This window comes from Trichosurus vulpecula, chromosome 1, assembly GCF_011100635.1.
Source record: "Trichosurus vulpecula isolate mTriVul1 chromosome 1, mTriVul1.pri, whole genome shotgun sequence".
Taxonomy (NCBI): Eukaryota; Metazoa; Chordata; class Mammalia; order Diprotodontia; family Phalangeridae; genus Trichosurus; species Trichosurus vulpecula.
In genome coordinates this window covers 311,113,940-311,132,382 of record NC_050573.1, presented here as the reverse complement: position 1 = coordinate 311,132,382, position 18,443 = coordinate 311,113,940, and the positions used below count along the sequence as shown (strand labels likewise).

General features: G+C 38.0%; 1 pseudogene; it reads left to right on the top strand.

Annotated features, from left to right (window-relative positions):
• Positions 1-493: 493 nt before the first annotated feature.
• Positions 494-11,448, top strand: LOC118837543 (annotated as a pseudogene).
• Positions 11,449-18,443: the final 6,995 nt, after the last annotated feature.

Below are 18,443 nucleotides of genomic sequence, written 5' to 3'. Positions count from 1 at the left end.
TATCTTTGATATTTAACACAAACCTTTCACATGGAAGGGACTTGAATCAACATTATTGGATATGTTAAATGTGACTCCTGAAACACTCAAGATGACTTAAGTTGCTGTTGATGACACTACCATGAAGACAAGGTAAATAAGACTGCTTATAGTAGAATTTGTTGTTGCTGTAGGGCTGGGGCTAGAGTCAGGAAGACTTATGTTCCTAAGTTCAAACCTGAACTCAGACACTTACTAATGTGAACCTGGGCAAGTCATTTAATCTTGTTTGCCTCAGTTTCCTCATCTGTAAAATGAGCTGAAGAAGGAAATGGCAAACCATTCCAGTACTTTGCCAAGAAAACCCCAAATTGCTGTCACAAAAAGTCAGACACCATTGAAGCAACTAAATAACAAAAAGCAGGGTTTACTACTCTCCAGCTCCAGTAGCTTAAGCTCCAGTTCATAGCTGCAGCCCTAGCCACAGCCACCCCACGATCTCCTCACCACCAACATGTCTCCTTCCAGCAAATTGACCTTGGACAAGGTGGACCTGAAGGGGAAAATGGTCTTCAGGAGGGTGGATTTTAACGTTCCCATGAAGAACAAAGAGATAACTAAAAACCAGACAGAGAATCAAGGCTGCTCTTCCTAGCTTGAATTACTACTTACTGGATTACTTTGATTGCTAATTATTGGATTTCTTGGATTACTACTTATTATTACTGCTTGGATAATGGACCCAAGTCCATTGTTCTGATGAGCCACTTAGGCTGACCTGATGTTATCCCCATGAGTAACAAATACTCTTTGGAGCCCATGGCTGAGAAGCTCAAATCTTTGCTAGACAAAGATGTTCTGTTCCTGAAGGATAGTGTGGGCCCAGAAGTGGAGCAAGCCTGTGCTAACCCAACTAATGGTTCCATCATTTTGCAGGAGAATCTTTGCTTTCATGTAGAAGAAGAAGGAAAATGCAAAGATGCTTCTGGGAATAAGATCTGAGCTGAGCCAGCCAAAGTGGAAGCCTTCCAAGCATCTCTCTCCAAGCTGGGGGACGTCTATGTCAATGATGCTTTTGGTACTGCTCACTGTGCCCACAGTTCCATGGTGGGAGTGAATCTGCCACAGAAGGCATGCAGTTTCTTCATGCAAATGGAGCTGAATTATTTTGCCAAGACCCTAGAGAGCCCTGAGAGGCCCTTCCTGACCATCTTGGGCAGAGCTAAAGTTCCTGACAAAATCCACTTGATCAACAATATGCTACACAAAGTCAATGAGCAGATCATTGGCGGTGGGATGGGTTTCACCTTCCTCAAGGTGCTCAATAATATGGAGATTAGAACTTCTCTTTTTGATGAAGAGGGGCCCAAGATCGTCAAAGACCTGATGGCCAAGGCTGAGAAGAATGGTGTCAAGATCACGTTGCCAGTTGACTTTGTCACAGCACACAAGTTTGATGAAAATGCCAAGACTGGGTAAGTCACATTGGCCTCTGGCACCCCTGCTGGGTGGATATGCTGGGACTATGGCCCCCAGAGCAGCAAGAAATGTGTGGAAGCTGTGCCCTGGACCAAAAATTGTGAGGAATGGACCTGTTGGAGTATTTGAGTGGGAAGGCTTTGCTTGGGGAACCAAAGAACTAATGAATAATGTGGTTGATGCCACCAAAAGGGGCTACTTCACTATCATAGGTGGTCAGCATACTGCCACTTGCTGTGCCAAATGGAACACAGAGGACAAAGTCAGCCATGTGAGCACTGGCCATGGTGCCAGTCTAAAGCTGCTGGAGGGCAAAATCTTCCCCGGGGTTGTAATGGTAATCAGGGTGGGGCTTTTTGCTGTTCTTCTCTTAAATGCATTTAATGATTCTTGCCTTTGTTTGAATGGGGCTGGTAAAATGGGATCTTGTCCTGGAATGTTTCTCAGCACTAAGACAATCAGACAATCAGGGTCATTGACTTGTATATGATATGATACTGGGGATGGGGAACTTTCACACACCCAGCCTGGATGAGGTCAGAGCCTCCAGGGTTCTGAACAGGATATAACTGAGGTGACCTTGATGTTTGACTTTTGGGGCTCACTCATGGAAGGAGTGTTGAGACTCTGGGCAAGCCATTGTAATTGCCCCAGGCTTTGATAACCCAGACAAATATTGGTGCTTCTCTGGTAACTATTTATTGTGATTTGAGTCAGACAAGTTCTGTCTGTTGATGTTTGTAATTTATGTTTTGTATTTGCCCTGAAGTTCAGGGAGATGATCTTTTCCCCCTGAACTAAGTGAATGACATATGTATGTTTAATTAAACTGAGATTGTTAACCCCTTACAGTTGCTTTCCTTAGAAAAGCAGATCAAAAAACCTGTGCTAGCAGCTCTTGTTGCTTGTCTTGTTGGGTCTCACACCTCAACAGCTGCTGCAAACCAAATTGTTGCTACAGGGGTGGCCTCCCTGAGCAACGTCTGATGGATGCCATTTTTTTGCCTGCTAGTTCCTGTGCACAATCCTTCCAAAGTGGCCCTGCAGTGTTTCTTGTCCCTTTCCTTGGCATTAGGCAAGTTTCCCCCTCAAGACTCAACCAGCAGCCAGAAGATAGGGCAATGAGAGCCCCAGAAGCAGTTCACCTCATCTTTATAGTTCCTGGGTGTGCCTGTTGTCAAATCTCACTCAAAGTCCTTTAGTGCATCGAAACCATTGTTGTGATCTGTAGAGTATCTGTAAGTATATGTGTGTCTGTGTGTGTGTGTGTGTGTGTGTGTGTGTGTGTTTATTTATTTACATTTTGCCTTTGGAAAGAAAAATCAAAGCCAAAGCCACTGTTAGCCATACTCTCTTGAAATAGTTTGTTCTGTTCAGCTTTTTTAGCAGCTGTTTTTGTCATTACCCACGCACAATATGGAAACAAGGAGAAACTCTAGTTTGGGGCGGAGGGAAAGTTGACCTGTTAAATAAGCATTTCATAAAAGTGTCAGCTCAACTTAATAAAAAAAAAGTAGAGTTCACACTAAAGGAACTGAAAGCAGACCTAGTATCAGTTCTGCTAAAAGCTGAGTCATTTCATCTCCTAGGCCAGTCATTTAGTCTTGTGTGCCTGTAGTTTCCAGCTTTATAACATAAAGAAGTTTTATTCAATGATCTCTTCCATCCTTGAGATTCTGCAGTTCTGGGAAGCCAATGTTGCCAAAAGTCTGGTCCTCAGGTGATGAATATAGCAAAGACAGAAAGCCTGTAATTCTCATCTGCTACATAAAGATAGATTTATGTCATTAAAATAACCACTCCCAGAATAAGAAAGTACTATATTGTTTAGCAAAGCAGAGTAGTCTCTTTACTCAATGAAGCTATTCCTTAAATCATGCCAGTAATTAAAAAGCCAAATTTAAATGGCTATGGGTTTTACCTGCAATTAAAATATGTAATATGTGCCTAATATTATGGATTCAGTAATGCCTAACATGAAGAGTTCACATTCATTTTCAATATTAATGGATTCAGCCTCTTAGCACTTTTAGTTATAATTGAATAGTAAATAGTTAATGTTTGTGAGTCACTTGGTAAATCCCACTTGGAACCTTCACACTCATTTTCCTAGTACAGAACATCTGTCCTTTAAAAGGCTGGCCTAGCTCATAAACGTGCAGGATCATATCAACTACCTATTATACCAAACATCCAAGGGAAAACATTGGAAATGTTTTCCTAATGTTTGCGATGAATTTTTCACATTCTAACTTTGATAGATTGAGCCCTGATGTTTCCTCACAAAAAACAGATTTCTTCTTTCAATTCTTGGAAAAGCCAATTAAATAGTTTTCCTGAATATGAAAAGTGACATAAATGTTGCTATGGCATCTTTCAGCTAATTGGAACCTAAAGGCTAATAGTTTTCTCAAAGTTTCATAGATACATAGGCATTGCAAATGTAGGCACTACTTGAAAACCAGGACTCCCAATTCACCCCCTTCTCCGGTCATCAGTTGAATTTTTCATATGGTGAAATGGAAGATAATTAGCAATAAGAAGAAGACAACACTATAATAGTACTGTTTAACACTCTATGAAAATCTTTGGGTACAATACAGAGATTGGTTAGGAATGGTTATAAGAGTTAACACAATGGCTAAGCATGATTGCACTGTTTTTTAGTTATTTTAACTAAAATATGTGCAGGTTGTTTTCTTTTCAATATTGTGTATACAGCATGAATTTAACAAATGCTATTTAAAGTTATAGTATTTGAAGACCCTGAAGAAATGAAGGAATATAAAACATTTTGAGCCAAATCATACCATAAGATGCCTTTAGGCTTAACAATCTGCTGTTTGAAAAGCCTCAGGGTATATTTGCAAGGGAAATCCTACACTAATCTCAAAGATTAAAACAGACATGTGGAATCATTGAGTCTAGGGAGGTTCCAGTGAGGAAATTCCCTCTATGAGTGTAGAGTAACTCTTCTACTATGTAACTGACTAGACTGATCTTATAGACAATATGTGTCAGATGTCAGAAATGAACTGAGGTCTTCTGGATTCTGAGGTTGGATCTCTATTACATCATGCTACTTACCATTCATAGCAAGGACTAATGGAATCAATTATCCACCTACTGTAGTAAAGAAACTTCCAGAATGGAATTTCTAGTTCTGTGGGAACCAAAATCTTGAAACTTCAATTAATTCCCAACTCCCTTAGCTGGAAACTTGCTTCAAACACTTACTAGCAATGTGACCCTGGGCAAGCCCCCTAAGTCTCCATCTTCTCTTCTCTAAAATGGGCTTAATAATAACCCCTTATTTGTGGGATACTTGTGATTATCAAATAATGCAATATTATTTTTGCCAAAGTCATAGGCACTGTCCACAAAGACTGCTCCATTCCAATGACTTGCCAAGGATAATAAAAAACACAGCTGTCCTCAAATTTATTGCATTATCTTGGAAAAAGGGAAAGAGAGAGAAAATGCAAGCATTAAAATCTGATATTAAACATATATCAATGCCATTCTATTTCAGAATCATTTTTACTCAGTCATGTATATATCTAATAACGGCATAAATAGACGTTTTGTTGGATACCTTGTTTGCTTTTCATGATAGAAGCTTATAAAAACTAGAATTGAGATTCAAATTTAGGATTAAGGATTTAGTATTAAAAAGAGACCATAGAGAGCAACCAGCTCAAAGTTTTTATTTTACACATTGAATATATATGCACATGTATGTATTGCATGTATGTATGTATGTATACAGTTTCAAAGACTTGCCCAAGATCACAAAGGCAATAAGTCAGCAATCTAGGTTTTAAACTGGGATCATACAACTCTAAAGTTAGCCTGCATGTTCCGCTGCACACTACTTCCACAGTTTCCCCTAATAATCAATTGTAGATTTAGCACACATTAATTTATTTAAATTTTTCTCAAATCTATTTTTGGCCTGTGTCAGCTTTAAGGATAATTAGTTCTGTAACTTTTATAAAATAATATTTCCTTTTGCTTTCCCTGAAGTACTATATTTTCAGCTTTATAGTCTTACATTTTGGTTCTATTATTTCAGAATTTAGAATCTGTATCCACTTTATTTGTACCTTTAATAATATATGCCTGGCCCATGGTAAGTTCAAATATATACATATATATATATACATATATATATATACATACATATATATACATATATATATATACATACATATATACATATATACACACACATATGTGTGTGTATACAAAAATACATATATGCTAATTATTATTATTATTATTAATATGGACTTTGATTACATCTCTTCTCAACCACCTTTTCACAATAAAGTGTTTTTTTTTTTTCATGAAGAACTGTTTCCATTTTCTTGGAAAGATTTAATTCAGAAGAAAGAGGGAGAGATCTGGGTAACATTTAACCATTGAACTGAATGAAGAATAATATTAAAAATCATAATGTTTTTAAAGGAAAGTGCTTTCTCTTTCAAAGTATCACTGAAGTGGGAAGAAACTCAAGTTAGGAAACAGGATATAAGTATATATGAATAAATTTGGACCTTATTTTAATTAAGGCTATAGGTTCATGCTCATTGGAAGAATGGTCCCTAGAACTCTTAACTCTTTCAGCAATGAGGTACCAAACCAACACTGAGCAAAATATTGAAGAAATAAGGTAAGTATGTAGAATCAGAGGGATGGGAGCATTTAGGGAAAGAATGGATAATAGGGAAAATCAGCATCATTTTTGTGATTTCTTAATCCCTGGCCAAAAAATTGCTTTTCCTAATTTAACAAGGCAGTTTTCCAAAAATAGAATCGAGAGGCCACATTACATAATGGAAAGAGCAAAAGTTAGGATACCTGGTTCAAATACCAGCTCTACTGCTTACCAATGATACCTGAAATATTCATTATGGAATGAAAGACTTTTAAAGTTTTTCTTCTGAGGGCCTCAGTTTCATCATCTATTAAACAAAAGGGTAGGATGAGATTATATTTGATGTCATTCCCAGCTCCAAAGATCTAAGTAGGCTAAGTTTGCCTTTGGCACTCCTTCCATACCCCACCCTTTCAGCCCTTCAGACACCACAATGCTGCCTGCATTGCTCCTGAATCTCTCTCTCTTTTTTTTAATCTATCTGGGCTTCCCTTGTCCTTCATGAAGGAAAGTGATCTGAAAAGTCATCCTCATTAAGATGTTTTTGCCAGCTGTATTGAAAAGGGAAACATCAAAGGAGGGTAAGGCACAATCTTAAAAGGAAGAACATATAATTGGAATTTAAAACATCACTGAAACTTATATTTCAGATAGCAGGAGGGGGGACTCAAAATATGTCACATATATAATTGCCTAACATACTACAAAGTCAGTCTTATTCAGAAGACTTTATATAGCAGTGCCTTGGGCAAAAATAGAAGTTCATTTGATAACACTGTCATGGAGATGGGCTGAGCTGAGTGTAATTAATCGAAATTCTTTTGAAAAATTTTATAGATGAATATATAGAAATAATCTTAAAATGTAAGCAATGTTTAATAATTGTTATATAATACATAATTATACAATATAATAAGAGATGCAGTATATTGGATACAGTGCTGTATTTGAAGTCAGAGAAAATCAGGGTTCAAATTCTTTTTCTGACACTACTACCCTTGTGACCCTGAGGAAGTTACTTAACTTCTAAGTGTCTCAAACAACTCCATGTGACCTCTGTCAGATGATTTTTGGTCTTAATCAGTCTTGGTATGGGGGGTTTTCCACACCAAAATTCTACTCATTGACAAAAAAAATATCACAGGTCCTTCCTATAATTATTATTATTGCATATTATGTTCACAAAACCTATCTACATGCCTCAATGTTGCTATAAGGCTAGGTTCTATTATCCTGGAAAAACTTCAATGATAGTTTCAGCAACAGAACATCTAGTTTCTTAGGATCAGCCAAGGTAAGTAAATAGAAACTCATCACCAGTAGGTTGCCCCTACATTGATAAATTTGAGGACATGGCAACCTCAGAAATAAAGGAAAATACAAAACAATCCTCAATACTTAGCACTTTCCTTCTGAAATAACAGTGGGGGAGAAAGAGAGAGACAGAGAGACAGAAAGACAGAGAGACAGACTGAGAGGCAGAGACAGAGAAGGATGGAGGAGGGGCAGTAGGTAAAAAGAATTGCTATTTTTTTGCCCATTTGTAAACATTATCTTTTGTGATTTTTACAAACATAAGATTTTTGTCAAGTGACCAATGAGTAGACATTCAAAAGGAACTAAATTATATCAACCTTAGTATTTATTTATTTATTTTGCTATAGAAGAAGATAAAAGACAAAAGGAAGTTGCAGATAAATTGGAAAATGCCTCACAGATTCTCTTTGGACAGTCAGATGGAGGAATTAGAGGATTTGGTTTTATTGGGCATACAGAGTCAACAAAAAACACAATTTAATGAGACATTGGGTTATTTCATATTGAAGTATTCATGATAGGGATTTACAAAAAGCCTCCAGAAAAATAATAGAAGATTTAGTGCTGATATCAGTTGCAAGGCAAGAAGTAGTAAGAGAAATTGTAAAAATATCCAAATCAATGTACTTATTAATGCTTTGTGACTTTCATGCAAAGATGGTCATAAGAAAGGATCATACACACACACACACACACACACACACACACACACACACACACACACAATGATAAAAGCATAGTTCAGCATTAAGAACCAAGAGATGCCAACTATTTTTAGATTATACAGAAATATGCTTCCTACAGATTCAGAAACACTTTATCTAGAAGAGAGTCATGAGGGATTGGGTATAATGCTTAACATGTAACACTGCCCCCAAAAAGAAAAAAAAGGTTGTATTTTAACAGAGGGGGAAAATAGGTCATAATATGAGTCATTTCTAAAACAGCTATCTATGTGCAGTCAAATTATTTATTTGTTAAATCAAAGATCAATGTCAATAACACATTAAAAGAAAACAAATGAAAAGATAAAAGTATCCAACTGTAACAACTTCAATCCATCCCACATAAAATAAACCACTGATACCAAAAGAAAGGAGAAATGAGGGTGGATAAAAGAATAGACACCAGGATAATCACCATTTCAATAGAAAATCCTGTTCTTTATTATTACAGAAAAAGACAGCCAATAAAATGTCAATAATTACTAAACCAAATTCCTAATCTTTCATATGTACACTGTTTTTATAAGAATTATTGACATATACATTGGAGGTATCCTTAATATAGGTACAAGCAGTATTTCATGAAAAAATACATAGAAGACAAGACCTTACGAGTCATACAATTTACTGAAAGGTAGATGGAATAAAAAATACCTCTGTGCTTTTTAATTATAAGAAAAAAAAGCAGGATTAAATAAAATAAAATCTCTTCCTAAATACTCTCTTCCAACAAGGTGTTTTCCACACATTTATGGAAATAGATGATATGAGAGATGTAATAATGGAGATAATTTTAGGTAATGATACTATGATTATTAAATTCAAATGAAATATAAAATAGGAAATTGTATGTTCCTCCAATCATGTTTGCTACCACCATAAAGAATGTCTAGTATTGAATTCAAGTGAAGTAAGAAATACTTATAAATGGTGAGGTCTTCTAGATACTCCACTTTATGGACAACATTTTAAACTATTAATCATATTATCATTTGCATTCTGAAATTATTTAGAAACTAAATGCAATGAGCATTTCCCTATATGTGCAGATGTATACATGTATGTATGTGGATTACTATTATGTACAGCTTGCTTTTCTTTAATTATGTAAAAAATTTAACATGTAACTTTCAAAGCTGTCCAAATTATCTATCATGCTTTTTTTTGGTCTTCCTATTTTTTATCTCTGTATTTTAAGAAATGTTTCAATGATCTCATTTCCTTTCTTTTATTCCTTTTTGTTTCCCTATCCCTCTCTTCCTCCTAACAAAAGCAAAGTCCTTGTACCCAATACACATAATCAAACAAAGGAAATCCCTTATATTGACCATGTCCAAAACTCTGTGTCAATTTATAATAACAATGTGGCTTGCAGCTACTGCTGAGGTGTAAGACCCAACAAGATCAGCAACAAGAGTTGCCAGCACAGGTTCTTTTGATCTGCTTTTCTAAGGAAAGCAATTGTAAGGGGTTAACAACCTCACTTTAATCACACATACTTATATCATTCACTTAGTTTAGGGGAAAAAGCCAGCACCTTGAACTTCAGAACAAATACAAACAAATTACAAACATACATTATTTAAACAGAGCAAATAAAGACAAATCAACAGACAGGCCTCTTATTTGTCTGACCAAATCACAATAGTTACCAGAGAAGAACCAATGGGTCTGAGTTAGCAAAGCCGGGGTGGGGGTGGGGGGGCAGGGAGGCAATTACAATGGCTTGCCCACAGTCTCAACACTCCTTCTATGAGTGAGCCCCAAAGGCAAAATGCCAACCTCTGAGTTTATATACCCTGTTTATGGTCAAAGGGCATCACAACATGTGACTCAAACCCATGTGACCTAAAAGCTTCTGGCATGACAAATAGGCAACTCAAATCCATGTAAACTAGGCTTTCCCTTGAGGTAAGCAGATCATCAAAGAAACAAAGGCCAGACTCATCAAAGGCACTTGACTACCTAAGTGCTTCAAAAGATAAAACAGTAAAAAGGTCCATCCTTAATTACCAATACACTCCACCCCTTTCCAGAATCCTTGGTTTTATACAATATAGTTCTAATCTAATGTAAATGGCCATGGATCCTGGAACAAATAGAGGCATTATACTTTGTGATCAGGGAACTAAAGCATGACATTCACAACATAACAAAAAGTATCATTCAGTGTCGTTCCCAAAATACTTGTTTGCAAAACAAACATCATCTACCCCTAGGTTACACAAGGAGTCACAATCTTCTTTAGTAAATACAGAGTGTCTAATTAAAGTCCTTCTTGAGAGTGTGTCCTTCTTCCCATACTGCCATTGCAGTTTTCCTCCTGGCACCCTCCGGTACCAGCACATTTTAATTCACAAAGTCCCAACACAAACAAAAAAGTCCAAATAAAGTTCTCTTAGGGATGTGTCCTTCTCCCCACATTGCCATTGCAGGCTTCCTCCTGGCACCCAAAGTCCCAACTTGAACAAAAAGTCCAAATAAAGTTCTCTTGGGGGTGTGTTCTCCCTACCCTGTTCCAGCTCTACCCCCCCCATTCCAAGTCCTGAGGGGCAGCTGGGCAACAAAGCCAGCAGAGTGCACTCCCTGGGGGTCCAGGTCACTTCCCCCCACCCACCATAGACAACTCCACCCCTCACTCCTGGGTCCCAAACAGCCCCAGGAGAAGGCAGCAAAAAAGCACACTCAGTGCCTTGCTGCAAAGTTTTCCTCATGCCTCAGAGTTGAATTCTAAGCTCCTGGGTTCCTGGTAGTCCAGCAGGAGCCAGCTACTCCTGGCTTCTGCCCAAATCCTGCTGCAGGTAGCTACTGACTCTTGCTCTCACCTCACTAAAGTCGGCCCACAGGTAGCTCACTACTTTTTCTCTCAAGTCTGTATGAAGGCAATTCTCCACTCCTGTTTTAAGGTTCCACATACAATACAATCTCAGGACATCCACCCCTCCAGCACAGTCCAGAGCTGGGCAAATCCACTCAAACCCTGACTCTGGCCATCCCCACCTCCTCCAAGCCTCTGTTTGCTTTCTTCTCATAGCTGCTGCTCCTGCCTGTCTCCACCAGAGTGCCGGTGGGGTAGGGAGGGGGCAGAAGACGTTATCTCCCAGGGGCCCTGCTCTGGCCACGTGGGAAACCACTACTATCACTGTTACTTTCCCATTCTCTTTCAGGCCTCCACTGCTCCTGGAGCTTCACAGAACCATAGCCACCGCAAGTATGAAGAGCAACCCAAAAACGGGGACACATCCAACCACTATCTCAGTACCCCAAAACTCCATACTTTCCTTTTAATCTGCAGATCCTGCCATGACTATATCATTTTTGTAACAATAATTTGGCTAGCAGCAGCTGTCAAGGTGTAAGACTCAATGAGACCAGCAACAAGAGCCGCCAGCACAGGTTTTTTGATCTGCTTTTCTAAGGAAAGCAACTGTAAGGTTAACAATCTCACTTTAATCCAACATACATATATCATTCGCTTAGTTCAGTGGGAAAAGACAACAAGCACTTTGAACTCCAGAGGAAATACAAATAGAAATTACAAACAGAAAATATCAACAGATAAAATAACAATATTCAACAGATAGGCTTCTTATCTGTCTGACCAAATCACAATAGTTGCCAAAGAAGCATCAACATCCGGGTTTTCTTCAAAGATGGGTGGTGGGGGGGGGGGGGTTGGGGGGCGGGGCTCTCACTCACTGGAAGAGTGTTGGCATGGAAACTCTTGGTAGCTGCTGGAGCCCCCTTTACAATGCCTTTCCTTAGAAAAGCAGACCAAAAGAACCTGTGCTGGCAGCTCTTGTTGCTGGTCCTGTTGGGTCTTACACTTCAACAGCTGTTGCTAGCCAAATTGTTGTTACAGGGACAAACCTTGAGTCTATCATCTTTTGGCTGGTAAGTAGTCAGCTAGCTTTATCATCACTTCTTTGGATCATGGTTGAACATTACATTGGTACAATTTCTTAACTCTCTCAAAGTTGTTTGTATTTGCAATGTCATTGCTGTTGTAAAAATTGTTCTCTTGGTTCTGCTCATTTCGCTTAGCATCAGTTCATACAAACCTTTCTAGGTTTCTCATATATTTCATCATTTCTAAATATGCAGTAATATCTCATTGATTCATGTAGCATAATTTGTTTATCCCCAAATGATAAGTGCTCCCTTCACTTTTAGTTCTTTGCTATATCAAAAGCAGCTGCTATATTTTTGTACATAGGCTTTATTTTCCTCTTTGTTGTTGTGGTTGTTTGTTCCTCATTTTCACAGAGGACCAAGGACATCATGGGGTTATGTCTTGGTCTGCGCATGAATTGGATTTAAGTGAGGTAGAGTTGCTGAGTGTAGTCAGCCTAACTCTCTCTTCCAGAGTCATCGAAATCCAGTGGAAAGACAAAAGTCAAGACAACTGGCAATGTCCTGAAATGCAGTGGTTGACTTTGACATCTTGCATGCGTGACCAAGATTTTCCTATTCTTTTAATCTCTTTGGGAATAGATCCAGGAATGGTCTGGGTGTGCACAGTTTTAAGCATGTAAAAACGTGTTTCCAGATGGTTCTCAAGAAAGGGTAGACAAATTCATAGCTGTGTGGTTGATGTTTTATTGATGGCCTCAAGTCCCAGAACATTGAAGTGCTTTCTAAATGAAATCCAGAATCACTTAAAAGACTTTAGCCTAAGTATCTATATAGGAAAAAATAATGGACAATTAAATGCCTAATTAAATGCCAAATGAATTCACCAATAAGGATTTATTAAATACCTACTCTGTGCCTGGCACTGAGGATACAAAGACAAAAGTCGAAAGTCTTTGTCCTCAATTACATTAAATCATGTTGGCAGAAGCAGTATTTGAGTATATAAATATATGTAAGTTACATACAAAATTAATGAAGGTGATTTTGCTGGGGAGGACACTAACAGCAAGGAGGATCCAGAAAGGTTTCATGTAGAATGAATCTCTTGAGAAGAGTTATGAAGGAAATAAAGGATTCTAAGAGGTAGAAACAAAGTGAGACATAAGAGCAGCCAGTGCAAATGTGTGGAGTCAGGATATATACTATGATATGCGAAGGACTGCAAGAAGGGAAATTTGATTGGAATTTAGCGTGCAGGAATAGAAGTAATGTAATAGGTCAGAAAGGGGCCCGCTTTTGAAGGGCTTTGAAAGCTAAATCAAGAAACTTATATTTTTTATATTGAAAGACAAATGGAAGGGACATTAGAGTTTATTGAATGAGGAAGTGACACGATCAGACAGATAGACACTTTAGGAGAATCGCTTTGGTAGCTATAGGGAAGATGGATTGGATGGGGTGAAGACTTGAGAAAGTGAGTGCACTTAGAAGACTACTCAAGGGGTCCAGGAGAGAGATAATGAGGCTCTGAATTATGGTGGGGGCAGCATGAGTAGAAAGAGGAAAGATGTGATTAATAATATGAAGTTAGAAATAGCAAGATTTGGCAACTGATTGGATACATGGTGAGTAAGAGGGATGGGAGTTAAGGGTAAATGGGGTTGCAAAACTGGAAGGATTGCAGTGACCTCAGCAGAAATAGGGAAGTTCAGAAAACATAGTTTGAAGAGAAAGATAAGCAATTCAGTTTTGTACATACTCAATTTGAGTTTCCTTCATTTTGCAGGATTGCTCATATACTTTAGCTCTTAGATCTCTCACAAAATCTGTCTGGCTTGTGAATCTAACAGAATCACTGTGACATGAGTCTTTACAGAGTATAGGATTCTATTTGTTCTCCACAAAGAGCCCTCAGTTCCCCTCTGTTCATCAGTCAATAATAACTTATTAAGTGCATACTGTGTTCTAGGTATTATACTAAGCTTTTGGAACACAGAGAAAGGCAAAAACATAATCCTTTCCTTCAAGGAGCTCACCTTTAAATGGGAAAAAACAACATTAAAGTAATTATGTACATACAAGATACATATATACATATATATATATATATATATATATATATATATGGCATAAATGGAAAGTAATTTCAGAGAGAAGGCATCAGAAGTGGCACATATTAGGGGAGAGTAGGAAGTATTTTGCTGAAGGCGAGAACTGAGCTGAATCATAAGTCAGAGAAGTCAGTAAGCAGAGGTGTGGAGGGAGAGCATTCTAACCTTGGGGGAGGTAGCCAGTGAGAAGGCAGTGCGAGCAGATGGAGTGTAGTGTACAAGGAACCAGTAGGCCTGTATAGCTGGATCAAAGATTATATTGAAGGGAGTAAAGTGTAAGACAACTAGAAATTTATGAATGGATCAAGTTATTAAGGCTTTAAATGACAAATTGTTTCATATTTTACTTAGAAAGTACTGGGGAGTCACTAAAGTTTATGGAATAGAAAGATAATGTACCAAACATGCTCTTTGGGAAAAAAAAAAACACTTTGCAAACTGAGTCAAGGAGAGGGAGTGACTTGAGGCAGAAAGAACAACCAGACTATTGTAATAGTACCCACATAAGGTGATGGGGGACTGCACCAAGAAGGTGATTGTGAGAGTAGGGAGAAAGGGATGTATAAGAGAGATGTCATGAAAGTAGGAACAAAATGACTTGACAGATTGTGTATATGAAATGAGGGAAGAGTCAAGGATGATGCTGAGGTTGGTAGCCTAGGATAACTGGGGAGGATGATGGTGACCTAGACATCTTAATAGAAAAACTGGAAAATGGAGGATTGCAGGTGAGAGGAAGTAGATAATTAATACTGTTTTACACTGTTGAGTTTAAGATGCCTGCAAGAAATACAGTTTGAGATGTCCAAACTAGCTGGTGATGAAGAGCTGAAGCTCAGGAGAGTGACCAGGATTGGCTTCTATAGATCTGGAAATTGTCTACATAAAAATGATAATTAAAACCATAATGATGAATTGAGAGAGTAGGAGAAGCTGAGCCAACACAGAGTCTTGGGGGAATTGTCATGGTTAGTGAGAGTAACCTAGATGAAGACCCAGCAAATAAAACTGAGAAATAATGGTCAGAAAGGAGAAAGGGGGGCAGGGGAGGGAGGAGGAGAGGGAGAGGGAGAGAATGAGAAGTAGGAGAGAGCAGCAGCATGAAATATCAGAGAGGGAAGGGTACCTGGGAGTAGAAAATGCATAAATATTTTTCAGGTAGGACAAGGAGGAGACTATTATATTTATCAGTTAAGAGATCATTGATAATGATGGAGAAAGTAGCTTCAAGTGAATGATGAGGTCAAAACCTGGATTACAGAGGGGTAGAAGACAGTGAGAGGACAGGAAGTGGAGGCATGTAATATGGAAGTCTTCCCTGAAAGCCATCAGGATAAAAAGACATCAAATATAGGACATGCTGTACTGGACCAAACCAACAACATGGATTGGGCTCCGACATAAGCTCTTCACCCATAGGAAGATTCTGCTCCCTTTTCTGAGTCCCTGTGGGCCTATACTGTGTCCTAATACTGACAAGATCAAGGTCCACACATTTACTCTTCTCCTTTATAATTGTGTTTTGCTTCTCCTTAATGCATATGATTCCCTGCCATCCCTATCTTTCTGTTGTTAACCAGGGCATTAACAAGGCCTGTAGGCTTCTTCCCCATCCTATTTTGTTTTGTTTTTTTATTGTTTCAGCATCTCTGTCTACTACCATCTCCCTAGTTAGATGGACTCTTGCAGGGAATGAAGGAATGGGATCTACAGCTCAGCATCTATATCCTTTCCTCCCAGTTCATGTATTCTCTCTTAAATTTGAGACTGGCCCCAGGAATTCCCTGTGAAATGAGGGTTGTCTTGTCTTTACATGGATATACCAATCTCATTGTGAGGTTATTAATGAAGATATTTCTCACAATTAAAAATCCATTCTTGCCCATCCTGAATATTCCTTGTCCATGTCCTTCTATAAGTTTACTCCAATACTCAATATTCTGGGTGCAATCCTTTGTTTATCTAGCACCAGGAAGAAGTCAAATGGGGCATGTAAGATGTCCATTAAACAACCCTTTCTCTATGTAACTAACCCATCTTCCATTTCAGTCATGCATTTTTGATGATATCCTTCAGAGTATTTCTTCATAAAACATGTCTCAATATATGTCTTGCATGAAACTTTTATCTCAACAATACTAATTTACTTGGTTTAAAGTGAGACTGTAGAATATGAGCCTTCAATGAGTTGTTAACTTTCCCCTATATTCCTCTAAGTAGATTAGCCTCTTCTTTTTCCCCCTTTTTCTTCTTTCTCTTCCTTTGCTTTTTATTCCATCCCATTCCCTCTTCTCCATTTTCATTCTTCATATTTATAGAATTTGATTAAAGACATCAGATGAAACTTACCCTAAAATTGTTTTACGTTATGCCAACAGAGCTGGCTAAAAAGTGAACAGATTCTGTTTATCATATGTTGGAGTGTGGGGGAGAGGTAAGGTGATGTATCTATTTTATGCCAAATAAGTGTTTGACCACTATTGGTTTTCTTTCTATTGAACTAATAATTTCATTGAATTGACAGAATTAATTAGTTGTTTTGACATAGTTGTAGAAACACTTAGATGAAAATCTTTTTTTTTTTTCCCCAGAGAAAAGAAGGTAGCTCTTACTGGGGATGGAAAATTATCAGCCATCTGCTGATTTATATGTATGCAAAAGTCCTGCCATTTGAAGAAGCTCTGTTTTAAGAGATTTTTTTTTCTTCCTGTGGGGGTCTCTGCATTTAGAAGAAAATACTCATGATATTTTCAGTTTGCTTTTCACTTAAGGCTGACAAAAAAAATGCATCTTTGTGGTTCAAAGAGAAAACACTTAACACAGTTTATAAAAAATTCACAAGCCTTCCCTAACATCAAATAGCTCTTAGGAAAGTACAACTTGATAGGTTAAGTGAAAACACACTCAAAACATACCTGCTATTAAAAATTAAAGAAAGGAGCAATTGGGTGATAAGTTTCGTGATCTCCCAAAGACTAATTCATTTGGAAAGTTATTAAAAACAGCTTTGTTGAACATCCTGCCACTGGGGCCTGCTGTCCCCAGTGATTTGTTCAATAGATTTTTAAAAAAATAGAACATGGGTTGAAAATACAACACTCTTGAGCTGGGGTTTCCTTTTGAACTAATCTGTCATTCTTGCTTTCCTGTGGTACCATGCGCTCTTGCTCAGAGTGGTTAAACACTGGCCATGCCAGAGGCAGCTGCATTTCAGTGGGGTGTGAAATTATCCTCTGCATATTTTGTAGAAGAGTTAAATGTATTCATTGTCATCTTAGGAGTGATTACAAACAAAGCAATGCACTCGACAACCCTGGTACCATTTCAAAAGAGGAAGCCTAATCTTGGTTTCCCATCTCCATGCATTTGCTACCTACCAAAATGATAATAATAAGTTATTTGTTTTTTTTTTTAATTTGGAAAGAAAAATTACAACCAGTGATGGAGATTGCATGACTTAAGGGTACCCAACAGGGGCCCCAGTGTTTGCCTCTCAAAAGAAAGTCAAATTTTGGAATCATCTGTTCACTTATTTTCCAAGTCAAGTTCAGTGACTTCAAGGTTTATTTGTGAAATGTCAGGCTTTCCACCCTTCCCCCCATCTCACAGGGGTAACAGGAGGAGATTATTCTCAGTATCACTTGTAGCATGTCATTTTAATCATTAGGATGGTGGTGTAGTTTGAAAATGAATGGAAGTCAGCTGTGTGGTGATTAAAAACCGGTGATGAAACAGCTGCTCTCACAATCTCACCACCTGGCAGTGGGTTCAGAGAGCAGCAACTGAAGACTGGGGAATTGGGGGTTGTGACTGACCTAGATTCTGACAAAAAAAATAGGGAAATGGATTAGTTATTAGAATCCAGGTATGTCTATTCTCCTGGCTCAATGATTATAGGAAAGTGAAGTTTATTGCTTTGAAGAAAGTAAGATAAGGTGGCAGTTCTCTATTGTCAAAATGACCATTTCCTCCTTAACTGCACCTTAAGGGATTTTCATCTTTCCTTACTCACTGGTTACCACCTAAGGCTATGATATTGCTGAGAAAAATACACCTTCACCTTGACCCATTATGAAGGCCCCTATTTCCTTCTCTTGCTCAAAATAATTATAACTGTCCTAACATTCTTAAGGCATGCAATACAGGCAATCCACTCTACTTTTCTATAACTCTTTGTCTTGACTCCTTTTATATCTTACCCACTCCAAAATGTTCCTTTGAATTCATCTTTAATCTTTAAATGCTCAAAATGTGGTTCAAGGTTTAGGATGTATTGAAAAAGAAGTATTATCAGTTTAAAATCTATGTGTCTATGCA